This window comes from Heterodontus francisci, chromosome 4 (genome assembly GCF_036365525.1).
Source record: "Heterodontus francisci isolate sHetFra1 chromosome 4, sHetFra1.hap1, whole genome shotgun sequence".
In the NCBI taxonomy this organism is placed as follows: Eukaryota; Metazoa; Chordata; class Chondrichthyes; order Heterodontiformes; family Heterodontidae; genus Heterodontus; species Heterodontus francisci.
Window position 1 is genome coordinate 107,674,064 of NC_090374.1, and position 13,274 is coordinate 107,687,337.

General features: G+C 46.6%; 1 protein-coding gene across 4 annotated transcripts in view; it reads right to left on the minus strand.

Moving 5' to 3' along the window:
• Positions 1-13,274, minus strand: part of LOC137368700 (proteoglycan 4-like) — a 186,511-nt gene that overhangs the window by 142,097 nt on the left and 31,140 nt on the right. For 2 of the 4 annotated variants that reach the window (XM_068028866.1, XM_068028865.1), the window contains exon 2: positions 3,366-3,454. The exons of the other annotated variants lie outside the window; for them this stretch is intronic. The gene's annotated coding sequence lies outside the window, so the exon portion shown is untranslated. The remainder of the gene's footprint in view (positions 1-3,365; positions 3,455-13,274) is intronic. 4 annotated transcript variants of the gene reach the window in all.

The window sequence follows — 13,274 nt, forward strand, 5'->3', positions numbered from 1 at the left end:
AGGGATGATAGATTAGACACTGTAACTTAGTTGGCACTAAAGTCACAATATTAAGACGTAATTATAGATGGAGAGAATTGATATTGCTGATATTTTCTGGTGAATGTTGTTGTTTTAAAGTGGCGATAGCTCAATCATATAGACTTCTGAATTTATTCTGTGTCTATTTTCAGCTTTTGAGAGTTATTTAACAGCAAGGTAAAAGTAGGCTTCTGTCTTATGAAGGATCTTGGCAAAAGTCTTCAAGTGAAATCTTTTCTGAGGGCATTGAGGCGTGTATAGAGATAACAGGTAGATGTGAAGTGACTTTATTTAGTGAGTTAACCATTATAATTTTAAAGTACTGGGCTGTTTTTGGTGCTGTTTGCTGTGGCTAATGGCTGCTTGTTCTTCTGTTCCATTTCCTCTCCTCTTAGTGCATGCTATTCATGCTGTAGGAATGCCTAAGACATTGTTGGTCTGTATACCCAGTCAGTGACTCTAAGAGCCTTCAACACTTCCATATCTTCATTCTTCTCTTAACCTTAAAATAAAAATGTTCCCATTGAGACATCCATGCCTAGGGTGTAAAGCAATACTTTGTACAGAACTAAGTAAAAGTATCAGCAAACGCCCTGAACCAACCCCAAAGTAATAAAAAGATCAGTATACAGGCAAAGAAATCACAAACATAAAATGGCCTCCTCAGTGTGGTATCCACCTCAGGGGTACCTTGGAGCAGCTGACTGTCACTGATGTAGTGGTGGTAATGATGATTGGTAGAACTGGAAGGGAACGGGGTGGAGTGGAGAGCCACACCCCTTCACCCTATTTAAATGTTGTGGAGCAGACTTCTGGCAGGGCTTAAAGGGAACTGACATTTTTGGGTGAGGGGAATATAGGTGCAGCTTCTCGTGGCGGATTTAAGTTGGAAGTCTTTCAGAACTCTTTTCACTTTGTTTGCCATGCCAAAAGGAATGGTAATTCAGAGAAAACTTTAGGCCAGAATCTTTAACATCGACCTCAACTACCAAGTCAAGTAAAAAAGGCCGAACTTTATCATCTCATCACTGATTGCTGTGCAATGTGTTCTGTAAACCTGTTTCAACCACTTCAAGGACATATGATAAAAGTGGCCAAGAGTGGCTTAGTAATGATTTTATATTAAAACTCTTCTATTGTGGAAGTCCTACCACCCCCTTGATTCCTGTTTACAGAAGCAGCAAATAAACGTGAAACAAAGGGTTGAAATCCTCAGAGCTTCACCGACTCTACCACCATAACTTTAGCAGAAACCCTATTTATGCATGCAGTGGGTGAAGCTTCAAGGAAATCACCCTCAAAATATCAAATCTAAGTTTCAGCAAAATTGCGTATCTTAAGCTACCTGGAGAACAAGATAGGGTGAAATTTGTGATGTCAGAAATAGGGCCCTCAAATATACCAATCTGATGTAAAATTGAAAGGATGATCAAGTGCAAGTGCTGAAATTTTCTCTCAGAACCTCATACTGTTCATTAAGGATGAACAGATTACAGGAGAGCTGTTAATATCACAAGTCAGCATCTTAACAAGCAAGAAATAAGCCTCTTATTAAGAAATTAACTTTGCATCAATGCAGATGTGCTGAGTGGAACTTTAGAGCCAGATGGGAAAGTCAATCAGACAACATTGTTTCACTTGCACAATCATTAGTTGGATTTTGCAAGATGTTCTGGCCTTAAGGGTTGCAACATTTGGCTGTACCGCACACCCAGTACAAGAAAGTAAGCTTGGGAAGATTACCTCTGAGGTCAAGGCCATATGTACATGGGTAAAAGGTGGCAAGATGTTGGGGACATAGCAAAATCTAGCTTCTAATCATCAGGCATGCAAGTGGCAGATCATAGGAAGTTGAAATGTTATCACTATCTAAAGAAGCTGCTCAGGAATTGTTTGGAGGGAGCTAAAATGCGTGATTCTCACTGCATCAAAGGTAAGTGCTTTTATTATTTAATACATTTCCCTACTAGGTAAGAATTGTATTCTGAGTGTTGACCCGCTTAATGCATAACATTGTCTGTCTTGCAATAGGTATATACAATCAACACTTTGGACCCTCTCAGAATTATTCAGTAAGTAAATATTAGCTAACATGTTATCTCGACTGAACAAACTAGATTCTTCAATTTCCAGATTACAGCTGAATTACATACCATATCTAACAATCCCTCTTAAACCACCCTTACTATAAAAACACACAGGCATCTACATCTCCACAGCCAAGTTAGACCCAACACAGAAGCATGTACAGAACATGGAAGCATTAAACCCTCTAGTGGCTCAGTTGGTTTTGAGAGCTGTTTCAGAGAAATGGGGAGAGTTTTAACCTTAGAAAATGGGGTGGGGTGGTTGCCTTGGGTTGGGTTGGAGATTAACGTGTTAAAAACCTGAATCCTGACCCAAACCCGTGTCCAACCCTCCCATTTCTGGTTTTAGTTGTGACCGGACAGTGGGCGGGCAATTAACTGGCTCCAAGGAGGTAGGTTGATTATTTAACTATTATAGTGAGGCTGAGAACCTCATTATTATTCCCCATTTGAAATTTAACATTGGTCAGACAGGTTTCCCAAGCCTCAGGAAACCTGACATCTAGACCCAGGCAAGGACTGTCGGATTCATACCTGCTGAATCCAGCAACTACCTGGGATAGGAAACCACCCATCAACTCTTCTGATCTCCACCCAAGGCCTCCGATCTGCCCCGAGGCCTCTGATTGCCCCTCCAAGGCCTCCAATTTCCAACCCCCCTCCCCAATAGGACCCTGGGATCCAAACATGCCCCTACATCACCAAAGTTGGCCCAACACCCCTTACCCCAAGGCGCAGACCTACCCTGTCCTGTGGCCTCCACAGAACCGCTCCCTGCCTTTGTTTATTAATCTCCTGTGTGCAACCTTATCAAAAGCTTTCTGAAAATCCAAAATACACCACATCTGCTGGTTCTCCTTTATCTATGCTGCAAGTAACATCCTCAAAAACTCCAGCAGGTTTGTCAAACATGATTTCCCTTTCATAAATCCATGTTGACTGCTCAATCATATCACTATTTTACAAATGTGCAGTTATCTCATCCTTTATAATAGATTCTAACATTTTCCTTACTACTGACATCAAACTAACAGGTCTGTAGTTCTTCGTTTTCTCTCTCACTCCCTTCTTAAATATTGGGGTTACATTTGCAACTTTCCAGTCTGCAGGAACCCTTCCAGAATCTATAGAATTTTGAAAGATAACCACCAATGCATCTACTATCTCTATAGCCACCTCCTTCAATACTCTGGGATGTAGCTCATCTGGTCCAGGGGATTTATCAACTTTTAATCCAATTAATTTTTCGAGTGTTACCTCTTTATTGATACCAATTTCTTTCAGTTCCTTATTTTGACAAGTCCCATGGTTCCCTCGTATTTCTGGGAGATTTTCTGTATCTTCCTCTGTGAAGACAGACACAAAGTAATTGTTTAGTCCCTCGGCCATTTCCTCATTCTCCATCACAAACTCTGCTGTCTCCACCTGCAATGGACCCACATTTGTCCTTGCTAATCGTTTCCTTTTCACATACCTAAAGAAGCTTTTATAGTCTGCCTTTATGTTTCTAGCTAGCTTAGATTCATAATCTCTTTTCCCTTTCTTTATCAGTTTCTCTTCCTTTATTGGACTCTAAGTTGCTCCCAGCCCTCTGACTTACTTTTTCTGGTGACCTTATAAGCCACTTCCTTTGATCTAATGCAGTCCTTAACTTCTTTTGTTAGCCAGGATGGATCACCTTTCATGGTGGGATTTTGTGTTTTAGAGGAATGTAATAAAAACAGAAAGTGCTGGAAATACTTGCACTCAGGCAGCATCTGTGGAGAGAGAAGCAGAGTTAACGTTTCAGGTATGTGACCTTTCATCAGAACTCATCTGACCTGCTGAGTATTTCCAGCACTTTCTGTTTTTATTTCAGATTTCCAGCATCTGCAGTATGTTGCTTTTATTTTAGAGGAAGTATATTTGTTGTAAACCGTGTAATACTTCCTTAAATACTAGCCATTGCCTGTCTACCGTCAAATCTTTTAATGTATTTTCCCAATCTCCCATAGCCAACTTGCCCCTCATACCTTCATGGTTTCCTTTGTTCAGATTTAGGACCCTAGTTTCAAAATAAACTAAAACTCTTTTAAACTTAATGTAGAATTCTATCATATTGTGGTCACTACTAATGCCTCCTCTACAGCAAGATTACTAATTAGCCCTTTCTCATTGCATAATACTAAATTTAAAATAGCCCAATCCCAAGTTGGTTCTTCAACATACTGCTCCAGAAACCCATCTAGTGCACACTCCAGGAATTCTTTCTCCACAGCATTAGTGCTAATTAGGTTTACCCAATCTCTATATGTAAATTGAAGTCGTCCATTATTACTCTATTGCCCATGGTATGCAGCTCTAATTTCTGATTTATACTGTGCCCAATATTACCACTACAGTTTGGTGGCCAATAAACAACTCCCACCAATGTTTGCTGCCCCTTCCTGTTTCATAGCTCCACCCAAACTGATTCTACATCTTTCTCCTTTGATCTAAGATCCTCCCTCACTAATGTACTGATCTCATCCCTTATTAACAGCGCTACCCAACCTCCTTTTCCTCTCTGCCTATCCCTCCTAAATGACGAATATCCCTGAATATTCAGTTCCCAGTCCTGGTCACCCTGTAACCATGTTTCCTTAATGGCAATTAAATCATACCTATTTACCTCTATATTTGTGCCTGCAAATCATCGACCTTGTTGCAAATGCTGCGTGCATTCAGATAGAATGCCCTTAAGTTTGTCTTAACATTATTCCTCATTCTGATCTTATTTGATGTTTGTCTTCATCTCATTTGCCTTCCAATTTTGCTTACTACTTCTCTAATTCCTGTTACTAGTTTTGCTTCACTCCAATCTGAGCTCCCTCTTAGGCTCCCAACCCCCTGACAATTTAGTTTAAACCTTCCCCAAAAGCAGTAGCAAATCTCACTGCGAGGATGTTAGTCCTGGTCTCACTGAGGTGCAACCGGTCCATCTTGTACAGGTCCCATGTACTCCAGAACAGATCCCAGTGCCTCAGAACTCTGAATCCCTCCCTCCTGCACCAATTCTCCAGCCACCTGTTAAATTTACTATTCCTATGCTCATTAGCATGTGGCACTGGGAGTAATTCTGAGATTACTGCTTTTGAGGTCCTGTTTTTAAATTTCTTTTCCAACTCCTTAAACTCTGCTTTCAGGACCTCATCCCTGCTCTTACCTATCTCATCGGTACCAATGTGGACCACAACCTCTGGCTGTTCACCCTCCCCCAGAAGAATGTCCTGCAGCTGCTCTGTGACATCCTTGACCCTGGCAACGGGGAGGCAACATACTATCCTGGTGCACATCTGCAGCTATAGAAACGCCTGTCTGTTCCTCTAACTCACAAATCCCCTGTCACTATTGCCCTTCCACTCTTCTTCCTCCCTTCTGTGCAGCTGACCCACCCTTGGTGCCACAGACTTGGCTCTTCCTGCACTCCACTGAGGAACCCTTGCCCTCACCAGTATCCAAAATGGAAAACCGATTAGCAAGCGAGATTGACTCAGGGGACTCTTGCACTACCTGCCTGGTTCTCTTAGACTGCCTGGCGGTCACCCATTCCCTCTCTGCCTGCACATTGTTAACCTGTGGTGTGACCACCTCCCTCAACACGCTATCCATGTAGTTCTCTGCCTTGCGGATACACTACAGTGACTCCACTGCAGCTCAAGTTCTGAAACCAGAAGCTCAAGCTTCTGCAGCCAGTGACACTTCCTGCAGATGTGTTTGTCAAGCACATATGGTGCATCCACAACTTCCCACCTACCACAGGAGGCACATTCCACTCAGCTGAGCTGCCCTGCCATACCTTAGCTTTACAAACTAATTATTGTTGGTGTAATAAGTGTAATAAGTGGAATAACTTACCAGTTACACGCCAATCAGCTTCTTCCCCTGTACCAAGTAAGATCCAAATAGTGGAGGCAACCAAGCAGCCCACAGCTTTCCCGTGATGTCACTGTTAGGTTTTTTCACTCTTCAGACACAGTGCGCACCGACTTCCAACCGCAGACACAGCCGTAGACCGTCTCTCCGGTTTTTCAGGTGAGTGTAGGCCTCGAGCCTTGGTCTGGGTTTATAGCTCCCGCTCCGGTTCCGATTCCTCCCAGGATTAGGTGGGAGCAGGTGGTGGTGGCTTAGTGATATTGTCACTGGACTAGTAACCCAGAGACCCAGGGTATTGCACTGGAGACATGGGTTCAAATCCCACCACAGCAGAAGGTGGAATTTGAATTCAATTATTAAATCTGGAATTAAAAAGCTAGTCTAATGATGGCCATGAAACCATTGTCGATTGTTGTATAAACCCATCTGGTTCACTAATATCTTTGAGGGAAGGAAATCTGCTGCCCTTAACTGGTCTGGCCTACACGTGACTCCAGACCCACAGCAATGTGGTTGACTTTACATGCCCTCTGAAATGGCCTAGCAAACCACTCAGTTGTATCTAACCGCTATGAAGTCAATAAAAAGGAATGAAACCGGACGGACCACCCGGGCATCGACCTAGGCACTGGAAATGACAACGGCAAAACCAGCCCTGTTGACCCTGCAAAGTCCTCCTTACTGACATCTGGGGGCTTGTGTCAAAGTTGGGAGAGCTGTCCTACAGACCAGTCAAGCAACAGCCTGACATAGTCATACACACGGAATCATACCTGACAGACAATGTCCCAAAATCTGCCATCACCATCCTCGGGTATATCGTGTCCCACCGGCAGGACAGACCCAGAAGAGGTGGTGGCACAGTGGTATACAGTAGGGAGGGAGTTGCCCTGGGAGTCCTCAACATTGACTCTGGACCCCATGAAGTTTCATGGCATCAGGTCAAACATGGACAAGGAAACCTCCTGCTGATTACCACCTACCGCCCTCCCTCAGCTGATGAGTCAGTACTCCTCCATGTTGAACAGCACGGAGGAAACACTGAGGGTGGCAAGGGCACAGAATGTACTCTGGGTGGCGAACTTCAATGTCCATCACCAAGAGTGGCTTGGTAGCACCACTACTGACCGAGCTGGCCGAGCCCTAAAGGACATATCTGCTAGACTAGGTATGCGGCAGGTGGTGAGGGAACCAACAAGAGGGGAAAACATACTTGACCTTGTCCTCACCAATCTGCCTGCCGCAGATGCATCGGCCCATGACAGTATTGGTAGGAGTGACCACCGGTCAGTCGTTGTAGTGACAAAGTCCCGCCTTCACATTGAGGATACCCTCTTTCGTGTTGTTTGGCACTACCACCAGGCTAAATGGGATAGATTTCGAACAGATCTAGCAATGCAAAACTGTGTATCCATGAGGCGCTGTGGGCCATCAGCAGCAGCAGAATTGCACTCAACCACAATCTGTAACCTCATGGTCCAGCAATTCCCCCACTCTACCATTACCATCAAGCCATGAGACCAACCCTGGTTCAATGAAGAGTGCAGGAGAGCATGCCAGGAGGAGCACCAGGCATACCTCAAAATGAGGTGTCAACCTGGTGAAGCTACAACACAGGACTATCTGCGTGCCAAACTGCATAAGCAGCATGCAATAGACAGAGCTAAGCGATCCCATAACCAACGGATCAGATCTAAGCTCTGCAGTCCTGCCACATCCAGCAGTGAATGGTGGTGGACAATTAAACAACTAACTGGAGGAGGTGGCTCCACAAATATCCCCATACTCAATGATGGGGGAGCCCAGCACAACAGTGCAAAAGGTAAGGCTGAAGCATTTGCAACAATCTTCAGACAGAAGTGCCGAGTTGATGATCCATCTCGGCCTCCTCCTGAAATCCCCAGCATCACAGATGCCAGACTTCAGCCAATTCGATTCACTCCGCGTGATATCAAGAAATGACTGAAGGCACTGGATACTGCAAAGGCTATGGGCCCTGACAATATTCCCGCAATAGTACTAAAGATCTGTGCTCAAGAACTTGCCGCGCCCCGAGCCAAGCTGTTTCAGTACAGCTACAACACTGGCATCTACCCTGCAATGTGGAAAATTGCCCAGGTGTTTCCTGTACACAAAAGCAGGACAAGTCCAACCCAGGCAATTACCGCCCCATCAGCCTACTCTCAATCATCAGTAAAGTGATGGAAGGTGTCATCAACAGTGCCATCAAGCGGCACTTGCTTAGCAATAACCTGCTCAGTGACGCTTAGTTTGGGTTCCGCCACTGCCACTCAACTCCTGACCTCATTACAGCCTTGGTTCAAACATGGACAAAAGAGCTGAATGCCAGAGGTGAGGTGAGAGTGACTGCCCTTGACATCAAAGCAGCATTTGACTGAGTATGGCATCAAGGAGCCCTAGCAAAACTGAGGTCAATGGGAATCAGGGGGAAAATCCTCCGCTGGTTGGAGTCATGCCTCGCACAAAGGAAGATGGTTGTGGTTTAGATTTTTAGAGATACAGCACTGAAACAGGCCCTTAGGCCCACCAAATCTGTGCCAACCATTAACCACCCATTTATACTAATCCTACACTAATCCCATATTCCTACCACATCCTCGCCTGTCCCTATATTCCCCGACCACCTACCTATACTAGTGACAATTTATAATGGCCAATTCACCTATCAACCTGCAAGTCTTTTGGCTGTGGGAGGAAACCGGAGCACCCGGAGGAAACCCACGCAGACACAGAGAACTTGCAAACTCCACACAGGCAGTACCCAGAATTGAACCCGGGTTGCTGGAGCTGTGAGGCTGCGGTGCTAACCACTGCGCCACTGTGCCGCCCATGGTTGTTGGAGGTTAATCATCTGAGCTCCAGGACATCACTGCAGGTGTTCCTCAGGGTAGTGTCCTTGGCCCAATCATCTTCAGCTGCTTCATCAATGACCTGCCTTCAATCATAAGGTCAGAGGTGGGGATGTTTGCTGATGATTGCACAATGTTCAGCACGATTTGTGACTGCTCAGATACTGAAGCAGTCTGTGTAGAAATGCAACAAGACTTGGACAATATCCAGGCTTGGGCTAATAAGTGGCAAGTAACATTCGCGCCACACAAGTGCCAGGCAGTGACCATCTCCAACAAGAGAGAATTTAACCATCTCCCCTTGACATTCAATGGCATTATCATTGCTGAATCCTCCACTATCAACATCCTAGGGGCTACCATTGACCAGAAACTGAACCGGAGTAGCCATATAAATACCGTGGCTACAAGAGCAGGTCAGAGACAAGGAATCCTGCGGCGAGTAACTCATCTCCTGACTCCCCAAAGCCTGTCCACCATCTACAAGGCACAAGTCAGGAGTGTGATGGAATACTCTCCACTTGCCTGGATGCGTACAACTCCAACAATACTCAAGAAGCTCAACACCATTCAGGACAAAGCAGCTCGCTTGATTGGCACCCCATCTACAATCATTCACTCCCTCCACCAGCGACGCACAGTGGCAGCAGTGTATACCATCTACAAGATGCACTGCAGCAATGCACCAAGGCTCCTTAGACACCACCTTCCAAACCCGCGACCTCTACCAACTAGAAGGACAAGGGCAGCAAATGCATGGGAACACCACCACCTGTAAGTTCCCCTCCAATTGACACACCATCCTGACTTGGAACTATATCGCCGTTCCTTCACTGTCACTGGGTCAAAATCCTGGAACTCCCTTCCTAACAGCACTGTGGGTATACCTACCTCACATGGACTGCAGCGGTTCAAGAAGGCAGCTCACCACCACCTTCTCAAGGGCAATTAGGGGTGGGCAATAAATGCTGGCCTGGCCAGTGACGCCCACATCCCATGAATGAATTAAAAATCTGTAATCTTTTATCTTTTCGGCACGGTCTGCTCAATCAGGATGAGGACAACCAGTGTGTCTCTTCCCTGCTGGTTAGCTACTGCTGCCTTCAGCTGTGCATCACCTTGTCCTGCAAGATAGATGGAAGTGGCAGTGAGTTTGGTGCAATGTGCTTGCATGATGTGCCTGTCATTGTTGAATAGCTGGCAGCGTGTGCAAGCTGTGAGATGTGAGTATGAGGCTTACAGCAGTGCTAATTGTGTGAGGGTGAGGTAAGCCCATAGAAACATAGTAAAGCTATGAATGTGAGGTCTGACTTGTGATTGATTGTTGGTAGGTGAGTGATGATGATTTTCTTTAATTCTTTCATAGGATGTGGGCATCATCGGCAAGGCCAACATTTGTTGCCCATCCCTAATTGCCCTTGACAACTGAATGGCTTATTCGACCATTTCAGCGGGCAGTTAAGAGTCATCCACATTGCTGTGGGTTTGGAGTCACATGTAGGCCAGACCAGCTAAGAACATAAGAACATCAGCCCCTCAAGCCTGCCCCTCCATTCATTAAGGTCATGGCTGATCTGTCCCAGGCCTCAACTCCTCTTTCGGGCCTGCTCTGCACAACCCTCGACTCCCCAAGATTTCAAAAATCTATCTACCTTCTCCTTAAATACAATTAGTGACCTGACCTCCACAACTCTGAGACAGAGAATTCCAGAGATTCACCACCCTCTGAGAGAAGAAATTCCTTTGCATCTCAATTTTAAATGTGTGACCCCTTATTGTGTAACTATGTCCCCTAGTTCGAGATCCCCCACCAGTGGAAACATATTCTCAACATTTACCCTGTCAAGCCCCCTTAGAATCTTATATGTTTCAATAAGATCACCTCTCATTCTTCTAAACGTCAGTGAATAAAGGCCTAACCTGTTTGGCCGTTCTCGATAAGACAACCCCTTCATCCCAGGAATCAGCCTAGTGAACTGTTTCTGAATTGCCTCCAATGCTAGTATATCCTTCCTTAAATACGGGGACCAAAACTGTACACAGTACTCCAGGTGTTGCCTCACCAACACCTGTACAGTTGTAACAAGACTCCTCACACTACAGCAGACGAGAGGTCCAACACTTGCCACGGCTCCACCTGAGTGACCATCGAGCAGGCCATTGGGCTGCTGAAGATGAGATTCTGTTGCCTAGATCGATCCGAAGGAGCCCTGCAGTATGTCCCAGTGAGGGCTTTGTGTATTGTGGTGGTCCGCTGTGCTCTGTACAATCTGGCACTGTAAAGTGGGGAGGACTTGCATGACGAGGACATGATTGAATGACACTACCGACAAGGAGAACACGGAGGAGGGAGATGAGCAGGCAGCACTGCTTATTGAAGCCCCTGCACTGGAGGCCATGCACATTGAGCGACGGGCAAAGGAGGCAAGAGACAATCTCTTACTTACCCACTTCCAGCCACCATGATAGCCTCTCAGAGTCAAAAGAATAAAGACTCACCTCATGCAGTCTGTCTCCTCCTTTCTACTTATCTTCCATGCCTGGCATCCAGCTGAATCACGCGCTATGGCCCATGGGAGACCCTATTTAAACGAGGACAGTGCCTACATTGGCATCCACTAAAGGGGAAGGGTGAAGTCAGCAGCTCACAATTAATGCATGATGGAATAATTACTTTTACACAATGAAGGTTATTTGCAAGAACAGAAGAACTTTATATGATGAAGCAATGTTGAATTTCAATTACCCATGAAACCTCAAGTGTTTCTCGTTGGTTTCCTTAATATGTTTATGAATACTTCTATGAGGTGTGAACCAGCACTAGCAGCTGGGTTGGAGGCAGGCTGCTGATTAGGCTGCCCCTTGGCCTGGGATGACTTTGGCAGCTGTCCTCTAGCTGCTTGAGGCCTGGACAACCCAGACTGCCCAAGGGATCCCTGCACAGGTGCAGGACTTTCCTCATGCATCGTGGCTACTGGAGCTGAAATCATTGGTGGAGGGGCTGAGGAGCTGCTGTCCACACTCGGAGCACCCTGAGGGGAGTCCCCAGCTGTGGAGGTCAACTTCTCCTCCTCCCGTTCCAGTCTCACTTAAACCTTCCTGCTGACCAGAGGAGGATTAGAAGCTGGAGAAGACTCCAAGGGCCTTGCCCTTCTCTTGCCTTACCACTGCTGTGTTGAGCTCATGGCCAAGGCAATGGTGTGCAGATCTGTGCGCATTTGTGATCTGGCTCTCCATGAGGGTCGCCAACCACTTAATGGAGAAAGCCATGCACTCACATGCTTGGGACAGAGCAGCAGTCATGGCATGGATAGACTCCTTCATCGTCTGCTGCTCATAGCTGCGCATGGCCTCTGGCATCTCTGCCAGATGTTGCCTTACCTCTCTCTGCAACTTCAGCATGCCCGGTGCTGCTGATACCAGAGGCTCGTCATCAGCCTGGGGCTCAGCATGGGCCTGGCCACCACAATCCTTTGACTGTCAGAGGCCTGAGCTGTCTCAGCCTCAGCCAGCTGCTCGGGCATGTGTGTGGTGCTCTCACCAGCTTGTGACCCTGATTCTAAAGCCGAGTGGAAATCCACTGAGGTGAAAGTATCTGTGCTGGTGGAAGGTGCAGGAGAGTCATGGATGGTTTTCTATATAGCTCGTGCTCCCGTCCATTCTCTAGGAATTTAATGGGGATGAGCTGGGAGAAAAGGTGGCCTGTGGCCGAGATGCAGCTATGCATCTGTCAGGATGAGATAATGCCTCACCCCCTCTGCGAGTGCTGTTGTAATGCCTCCCTCCCCATCTCCCGCATCTTCCTGCATAGCCACTTGCAATCCCTAAAAACAAGATTTATGGAACAGTCACCTTGGCAGAACAAAGGAGGTCATTGACCCTCTTGCAGCACTGTACCCAAGTGTGAGGGGTGACCCCCTCAGCTGCTAACGTCCTCGCTATCTCCATCCAGGCTAGCTTGATCAGGCGGGAGGACCACTTCTTGCTATTGCTGGGGTAGACGACCACCCACCTTTCCCTTGCAGCCTGGATGCCAAGGAAGGCATCCCTAAACCATGGGGCCACCCTGTGTCCGGCCTCTGCCATCCTGCAGGGTCCATCTCCAGGGGGGTGGGGAGTCACTCCAACACCGGTCTCAGCCATGAACAACAAGCAGCAAATCAGTCCAAGACAGCAATATGAGCAGGGCTGGCAGGGCTTTAAATATGGTGCCAGCACCTGCTCCGGAGTCATCTGACACTGTATTTGGCATCCTGCATCACGCCCCCGCCATGTGATTAGCTGGGCTCTGTGCCACCATGATGCAAAGTGGCCACCCACCACGTGATCGCAGTGGGTGGGCTTCCCACGTGACTAGCGGGAATGCGCATATTTCCTGGTTCGCCGCCGTCACCTGCGACGG